Source organism: Ailuropoda melanoleuca, chromosome 11 (assembly GCF_002007445.2).
Source record: "Ailuropoda melanoleuca isolate Jingjing chromosome 11, ASM200744v2, whole genome shotgun sequence".
NCBI classification, from domain to species: Eukaryota; Metazoa; Chordata; class Mammalia; order Carnivora; family Ursidae; genus Ailuropoda; species Ailuropoda melanoleuca.
The window spans coordinates 54,604,930-54,613,630 of NC_048228.1; the positions used below are offsets into that span (position 1 = coordinate 54,604,930).

The following is an 8,701-nucleotide window of genomic DNA, read 5'->3' on the forward strand; positions in this document are numbered from 1 at the left end:
ATGAGTGAGATCATATGTTACTTGTCTTTCCCTGAGCTATTTCACTTCACATAATATCCTCTAGCTTCATCCACATCATTGCAATTGGCAAGTTTTTTGGGTGTTTTTTGTTTTGTTTTGTTTTGCTTTTGATGGCTGAGTAGTTTTGCATTGTGCGTATATACCACCTCTTCTTTATCCATTCATCTGTCAATGGACATCTGGACTCTTTCCATAGTTTAGCTATTGTGGACATTGCTGCTATAAACATTGGGTTGCAGGTGCCTCTTTCGATCTCTACATTTGTATCTTTGAGGTAAATACCTAGTAGTGCAATTGCTGGGTCGTAGGGTAGCTCTATTTTCAACTTTTTCTAGAGTGACTGTACCAGCTTGCATTCCCACCAATAGTGAAAGAGGGTTCCCCTATATCTCCATCCTCACCAACACCTTTCATTTCCTGACTTGTTAATTTTAAACATTCTGACTGGCTAGACTTTCATCTGATAAGACATTTGCAAATATCTTCTCCCATTCTGTCCATTGTCTTTTGGTTTTGTCAACTGTTTCCTTTGTTGTGCAAAAGCTTTATTTTGATGAAGTCCCAATAGTTCATTTTTACCTTTGTTTCCTATACCTTTGGAGGAGTGTCTAGCAAGAAATTGCTTTGGCCAAGGTCACAGAGGTTGCTGCTTGTGTTCTTCTCTAGGATTTTGATGGATTCCTGTCTCACACTTAGGTCTTTCATCCATTTTGAGTCTATTTTTGTGTATGGTGTAAGGAAATGGTCCAGTTTCATTTTTCTGCCTGTGGCTGTCCAATTTTCCCAACACCATTTGTTGAAGAGACCATCTTTTTTTCCATTGGATATTCTTTCCTGCTTTGTTGAAGATCAGTTGACCATAGAGTCGAGGGTCCATTTGTGGGTTCTCTATTCTGTACATTGATCTATGTGCCTTTTTTCTTTGTGCCAGTACCATACTGTCTTGATGATTACAGCTTTCTAATAAAGCTTGAAGTCTGGAATTGTGATGTTATCAGGTTTCATTTTTTTCTTTTTCAACATTCCTTTGGCTATTTGGGGTCTTTTCTGGTTCCCTACAAATTTTAGGATTATTTGTTCCAGCTCCATGAAAAAAAGTTGATGGTATTTTGATAGGGATTGCACTGAATGTATAGATTGCTCTAGATAGCATAGACATCTTCACAATATTTGTTCTTCCAATCCATGAGCATGGAACATTTTTCCATTTCTTTGTATCTTCAATTTCTTTCCTGAGTGTTCTATAGTTTTCTGAGTACAGATCCTTTACCTCTTTGGTTAGTTTTTTTCCTAGGTATATTATGGTTTGGGGAGCAATTGTAAATGGGATCCACTCCTTAATTTTTTTTTCTTCTCATGGTTATTGTATAGAAATGCAACTGATCTCTGTGCATTGATTTTATATCCTGCCATTTTGCTGAATTCCTGTATGAGTTCTAGCAATTCTGGGGTAGAGTCTCTTGGGTTTTCCACATAAAGTATCATGTCATCTGTGAAGAGTGAGAGTTTGACTTCTTTGCCAATTCAGATGCCTTTTATTTTCTTTTTGTTGTCTGATTGCTGAGGCTTTGCCTTCTAGTATGATGTTGAATATCAGTGGTGAGAGTGAACATCCTTGCCGTGTTCCTGACCTCAGTTTTTCCTCAATGAGAATGATATTCACTGTGGGCTTTTCACAGATGGCTTTTATGATATTGAAGTATGTTCCCTTTATCCCTACACTGTGAAGAGTTTTAAGCAAGAAAGGATGCTATACTTTGTCAAATACTTTTTCTGCATCTATTGAGAGGATCATATGGTTCTTTTCCTTTCTTTTATTAATATAGTGTATCACATTGATTGATTTATGGATGTTGAACCACCCTTGCAGCGCAGGAGTAAATCCCACTTAGTCGTGGTGAATAATCCTTTTAATGTAGTGTTGGATCCTACTGGCTAGTATCTTTTTTTTAAAATAATTTTTATTTTGTTATATTAGTCCCCATATAGTACATCCCCAGTTTTTGATGCAATGTTCCATGATTCATTATTTGCATATAACACCCAGTGTATTGGCCAGTATCTTGGTGAGAATTTGGCATCCATGTTCATCAGGCATATTTGTCTACAATCCTTTCTGGTGGGAGTCTTTGTCTGGTTTGGTGATTAAGGTAATGCTGACCTCATAAAATGAGTTTGGAAGTTTTCCTTCTGTTTCTATTTGTAAAACAGCTTCAGAAGAATTGGTATTAATTCTTCTTTAAATGTTTGGTAGATTTCCCCTGGGAAGCCTTTGGCCCTGAGCTCTTGTTTGTTGGGAGATTTTTGATTACTGCTTCAATTTCCTTGCTGGTTATGGGTCTGTTCAGGTTTTCTGTTTCTTCCTGTTTTAGTTTTGGTAGTTTATACATCTCTAGGAATGCATCCATTTCTTCCAGATTCCTTAATTTGTTGGCATATAGTTGCTCATAATGCATATATCCTACCCAAAAAGTCAGGCCTAATAACCAGAATGTCCGTGAAAAATATATCCAAGATCTTTATTTTCTAAACTATAAGCAAGTTTTTTTTCAGGTTCTCAAATATGTCCTAGATACTAAATGAAGAATACAGTTTTTCTAATCCATTTCTATGGTCAGGCCATTCTTTTGTTTTGTTTTGTTTTAATCAATACAAAATTTTATAATACAACTTTATATATTGATTAATTCTAAATAACATTAAACCCCTTTACTTTGGGGAAATCAGTTCATTTGTACACATGAGAAATTATTGTACACATGTGAATTCTTACACACCAAATTTTTCTAAAATCAGTAAAACAAGACAATAGATGGTTAAGAATACCCTAACTTTTGTAGTCATTTTATCAAATATCTTAGAGATATAATATTAAAACCATTTTCTGTACTTCTGACAGGAAATGGATAGCATTTTGTGAAGTCTCTGCAGTAAAATAATCCATAAGCTAATATACCCTTTAGCTGTCAAACAATATCCAAAATGATTGTCCTCATTCTCAAGGGTCAAAAACCCTGAGACCAATTTGCCATTTATGATTGGCACTTGAAGAGTGATTTATCATCTGCATCTCCAGGAGAGGACCAAGAAAAGTCAGAAACAATGAAAAATCAAGGACTGACAAGAGAAATTTGTATACAAATCAGTAACCCTACTGGAAAATAACCCCCGGCTGTGGTTCGATATGTTTATCAGAAATAATAAAATCTCAGCTTTCCCATATATATAGTAAGGTCAAGCAACATCATTTTCCACATCTGATGCCCAGACAAGCAAGCAAAGTTTGACCACTTACAAGAAAGAAAGAACAATGGACACATCATTCCAGACCTCCCAAACTGTTATAATGAAATTTCTATGAAGCTATTAGTTGTGTTAACCTTAAAAATATTTAACTTTGTCCCTTAGTAACTGTACAAATGGTGGAATATTCTTTCAAATATGAGCTAAAATGCTGACAAATATATACAATCTAACCAACCTGTTTTACATGAAGTTGATGTTTCATTTTGGATTCCTATCACTTTCAAGTCCTATACATTTCTTTCAGTTAATAATTAACAACCAGCTAGAAGCATTTGCTCTTATGTTCTCCTTTTGTTTCTCTCTGCTTACAAGCAGAGATGAAAATAGCTTTTGAATACCATGTAAGTGGGAATACGTTTCATGAGGCTACTGTAGATTTTTATTTTGCTCCTTAGCTTCTGGCTATAGAATCCGGAGCACTTTCAGTGATTTCAAACCTCCTAACTTCAGTTAAAGACAAGTAATATATTTTATTACATTCCGTAAAGCATAAAAGAAAGGAAGCCCATATACTCTATTTACATCTTTTCCCAAAAGCTCATAATAAATACACTGGAACAATTCTCACTCTATCTCTCCAATGTCATAGCAGATATTTGCATTTTAACAGACTTTTATATAACACTGCTTGAAATGGTTTAAATATGAACTTATGTAATTTCCATATCAACTATGGTAGGTACTACTACTGTCCTTATTTTACTGTAGAGAGAAAAAATGAAACAAACTGAAGTAAAATAACAGCGAATAAATGATAAAGCTGATATTTGAACCCAGATCTTCTGTGCTCTTACCCTCTATGCTATAATACTCTATTTGGTAGAGATGCCAAGGATTATATGATTAAAGTAAATGTCAAAGATTAAGTGTAAGCAAAACTGACCTAAGTCGGTTTAGTCATATGTAAATCTTAGGGTTTTGGTTTTTTTTTTGTTACTGTCCAAATTTAGAGGCAAATGATAGCTACTGGTCACTTTCATAGCTGCCCTACCAGGTTACAGTGAAAGCAATTTCCAGACAGAAGTATGCCACACATACAGACATTTATTACTAATAGGAACCACACAATGAAGCCGCTCTCTGCCCTTTCAGTTGCTCCAGCAGCACCTTGCATAAATGGTACATGCAGAGTAATGGTGACAATTCTCTAGACACAGACTGACAAATCACCTAGAGGCAAAAGTTCCAGAAAACTCTCAATTAGCAGCTGAACCCAGAATTATTTGAGAGTCAATTACTGAGTTTACAGAATTCTTATATCCCATCTCTACAAGGGTAGGACTGTCCCTTGCTATTTCTGGCCAGTCCATGTATCATGAATATTGTGAATTTCACGTATCAAAAGCCACTTTTGCCATCGGTTAAGCTAATAACAAAACCTTTGGTGTGGATCAGGGATAGAGATAGCTCAAAGACATGCAGTAGCCTCAAGAGTGCTCTTTAGACTAAATGCTAGGCAACCACCCATGAAGTATGTACTCCCTTTAGAAGGTGAAAACTTCTAAGGTATAAATTAGAATTTATACTGCTATGAATGAAGTATTTTAAAATACATTATAAAGCATCTCCTATTGGATATGTCTCTCATTTTCCTTAATTCTGGAACTAGGCAGTGCCAGGGTTGAATACCTAATTAGGTAAACTAAGCATGTGCCTAAATTGCCAGCAAAGCAGGAGTTTGAAAAAAAATGTTTTTAATTTTGGGAAAGACTTTAATGTTTGACACTTTTCAAAAAGCTTTAAAGTAGTCCAAAAGGGTTATTAGTTTTATTACACTTAAATTTTGATTTTATACTTCTCTCTCTCTGTAGTGCAGAAATGTGGCCTTGGACTAGAACTTAGAGTCTCTAACAATGATGATCCAGTCCCAGGAAGTGCTGACTGAACTCACTTCCACCTAAGATCCAACAGACATTCATTTTTCCAATGTAGTTCTGCATCATTTTCATAGATTTCTATTTCTTAGTTATATGTTCTCCTTATGTGCTATATGATTTTATAAACAGTAATATACATACTCACAGGAAATGGGTTACCATAAGATGTGTAACTTTTTAATAATCCTTTGTTTTTATAGAAAAGAAGATGCCTCTATTCTAAGAGGAGATAACAAATTTGTCCCAGGAGAGTGAGAAAACTCTGTGTACTTCTTAAAAGAGAAAACAACAAGTTTTCCCCTGACAACAAGAGAAAGATTGAAGGGCTGATACATGGATTATAATAATTATAATAACAAGACAACTCAATACAAAATGGGCAAAAAATCTAAAAAGATATTTTACAGAAAAAGATCTGATCAATAAGTGCATGGAGAAAGTACTCAACATCATTAGTCATCAGGGAAACAAACTAAATCCACAATGATACAGCACTACAATCCCCCCACAATGGCTAAAATTAAGAAAACTGGTAATACCAAATGGTGACAAGGACATAGAACAATGGAACATTCATATACTCTTTATGACAGCTTAACATGATACAACCATTTGGAAAGTTACTGGTAACTTTTTTGTAAAATGGAACACTTATCTATCACAGGACCTAACAATTCTATTTCTAGTTATTTATCCCCCCACAAGAAGTAAAAATAGAAAGATAGGATCACAAAAAATACTGGGTTTTTGTTTGTTGGGGGTTTTTTTTGTCTTATTTTGTTTTTTTTTTTTTGCAGCAAAGTTTATCAAGCAATAGCAAAGTGATAGTATAAAGCTCCCAAGGAGGAAGGGGACCCCAAGGGATTGTCTGGTCACAAAAATACCTGAGTGAGAATATGCACCCACACCTGGGTGGGTCAGTCAGTTAGGTATCTGCCTTCAGCTCAGCTCATGGTCCCAGGGTCCTGGGACCACATCAGGTTCCTTGCTCAGAGGGGAGTCTGCTTCTCCCTCATCCTCTCCCTGCCACTCCCCCGGTTGTGCTCACTCTTGGTCACTGGCAAATAAATAAAATCGTAAAAAAAAAAAAAAGACTATGCATAGCAGCTTTATTTATAATAGCCAAATTCTGGAAAAAAAAAAAACCCAGTGTTTATCATGTTCATCAGTAGAAGAATGACTAAACAAACACATGTTCTCATACTACTGGCAATAAAAAGTAAAGCATTGCTAATGCATACAATAATACAGAAGAGTCTCGAAAGCATTATGCTACTGAAAAGGTCTTACAGAAAAGAGTACATCTGTGTGATGCTATTTTTTACTTGAAATTCTAAAATTGACCTGTGGTTGAAAAAAATCAGCACACTTGTAGCTGCAGGGTGGAGACTGGGGAGTTGACTGGAAAGGTATGAACTTCCTGAAATAATATTTTATATCTTAATACAAGTTCTGGTTGCACAGGTCAATTTTTAGCAGATGTATACTTCAGATTTACACATTTAATCATACACAAAATTTACATCAAGAAAAATCATAAATATTGAACTTTAGTTAATAAATTTCATGTTGAATTATTTAAGGGGAAGTATACAGAGGTCTTTGCATTGAAATAGGTCTAAAATATGATATTTAATAGATGGATAGAGAAAAATAGGCACTTAGATATGTGATGAAAAAAAGACAGTAAAATATTAATGGAAAAACCTAGGTCCTGAAAATAAAATGCTTAATGTAGTAAGTCTTTCAGTTTTGTTCTACGTGTAAAAGTATTCATAAGTAAAACCATTCATTTTTTTTAGCACTTAATATGGATATAGTATTCTTTCAGGTGCTGGCTGGCAATACATAGTGAATAAAGTAAAGTGTTTTCTGCAATGAAGCATACATTTCCATTCTAGAGAGAAACAATAACTAAATGTGTGCATGAGTAATATGTCAGGTGATAAAAAATTCTAAGAAAAATAGGGCAGAAAAAGAGTAGAAGTTGCTTTTTAGATATTGCTAGTGGGAAAGGAGTCTCTGTTAAGTTCACATTTTTATAGTTACCTGAATCAAGTGAGGGAGAGTATTTTGGTTAACAGCATTCCAGGCAGAGGAAACCACAAACAAGGAAGCTTTGAGGTGTGTATTTATGTGGCCTGTTAAGAAGAGAAAGAAAAACAAAAAACAAGAGAATCAATGTGGCTAGAGTAAAGCAGAAATAAAATAGAAGATCAGAGAGATGGGGTAGGCAGAAGGATGGGGTAGAGAAGAAGCTTATGTAGTGCTTATAACTATGGTTAGAAATTCAAGTTTTTATTCTGAGTAATATGGCAAGCCATTTAGAGGCTTTGAGAAGAAGAGTGACAGAATCTGCCTTATATTTTACAATAGCCAACCTGTTATCATAGTAATAAACTTTAAAGAGACAGTTTTAATAGTAGACCCAAGGAAGTGAGGTTGGAAGGGAGACTAGTTAGGACTCCAAATTGCCAAAGTCCATTTAAAAAAAAAAGTCTTTGGTTAGGATAGTTTCAATGAAAACGATGAGATTATATATGTCCAGATAGGAAATTCTGTATATGACAGAGTTTCTTCATGGGTTGGATATAGGGTCTGAGTGAAAGACAAGGAAAAAGCAAAAATAGCAAATGGAGGTGCCCACATACTACAATGGGAACTAGTGAATGGAAGTGCAGATTTGGAGTAGGGAGGATATTAAGAATCTGTATTGAGGTCTGTCAAATCTGACAAAACTTTCAGACATCCAAATGGGAGGTCAAGATGTGGTTGAGTAAAGTGAACCTGACGTTCAGGGAAGTGATTGGTGTTGAAGCCATGGAACTGGTTGCGACTATCCAAGAAGTACATGCAGACTGAAAAGAAGGAAGGTCCAGGACATAGCTCTAAGGCATTTCAACCTTCAAAAAAGTCAACAGGATGAAAATCACCCTCAAGGAGATGAAGGAATGTCCACTACAGTAAGATGGGAAGTAAAAGACTGTACCCTGAAATTAAGAATAGGGCTCAAGAAGGAAAGAGTGAAGAAATGTGTCCAATGCAGCTGGCAGACCAAAGACTAATAATTGACCTTCAGATGACAATTACAAATTTTAGTGACATAAATGCAAATCAGTATAGTACAGGCCTTACACTCCAGTCTTTAAAAATTCCCTTCTGCCCTTTACTCTTCTGTTGTACATTTAAAGATTCTTGGTCCTATTTTCTTTAGTTCAAACTGTATTAATTTCAGTGCTTCCCCTTCAAACTACAATCCTCCCAAAGGATGGTGAAAAGAATCTCAAGAAAGATGAGAAAAAGTTTTATCTTCCCCTAGAGTAGGAGAGCAGACCGTATTCTGCATCATAAAACCAGTTATGATAAGGTAGTAACTTGAGAATATCCACAGAAGAATTCTTACTTTCTTATCCTATGAAGTCATATGAATGCATAATTCTGTTCTATTTTTCTAAAATTCTAAAACTGCTGTCCTTGAAGTATTATTTATAATACAA

The 8,701-nt window shown here is 35.2% G+C and overlaps 1 long non-coding RNA gene across 1 annotated transcript in view; it reads right to left on the bottom strand.

Annotated features, from left to right (window-relative positions):
* Positions 1–7,324, bottom strand: part of LOC117804428 — a 110,368-nt gene extending 103,044 nt beyond the window's left edge. The window contains exon 1 of the long non-coding RNA XR_004628849.1: positions 7,254–7,324. This is a non-coding gene — a long non-coding RNA (uncharacterized LOC117804428). The remainder of the gene's footprint in view (positions 1–7,253) is intronic.
* Between the last annotated feature and the right edge of the window lie 1,377 nt (positions 7,325–8,701).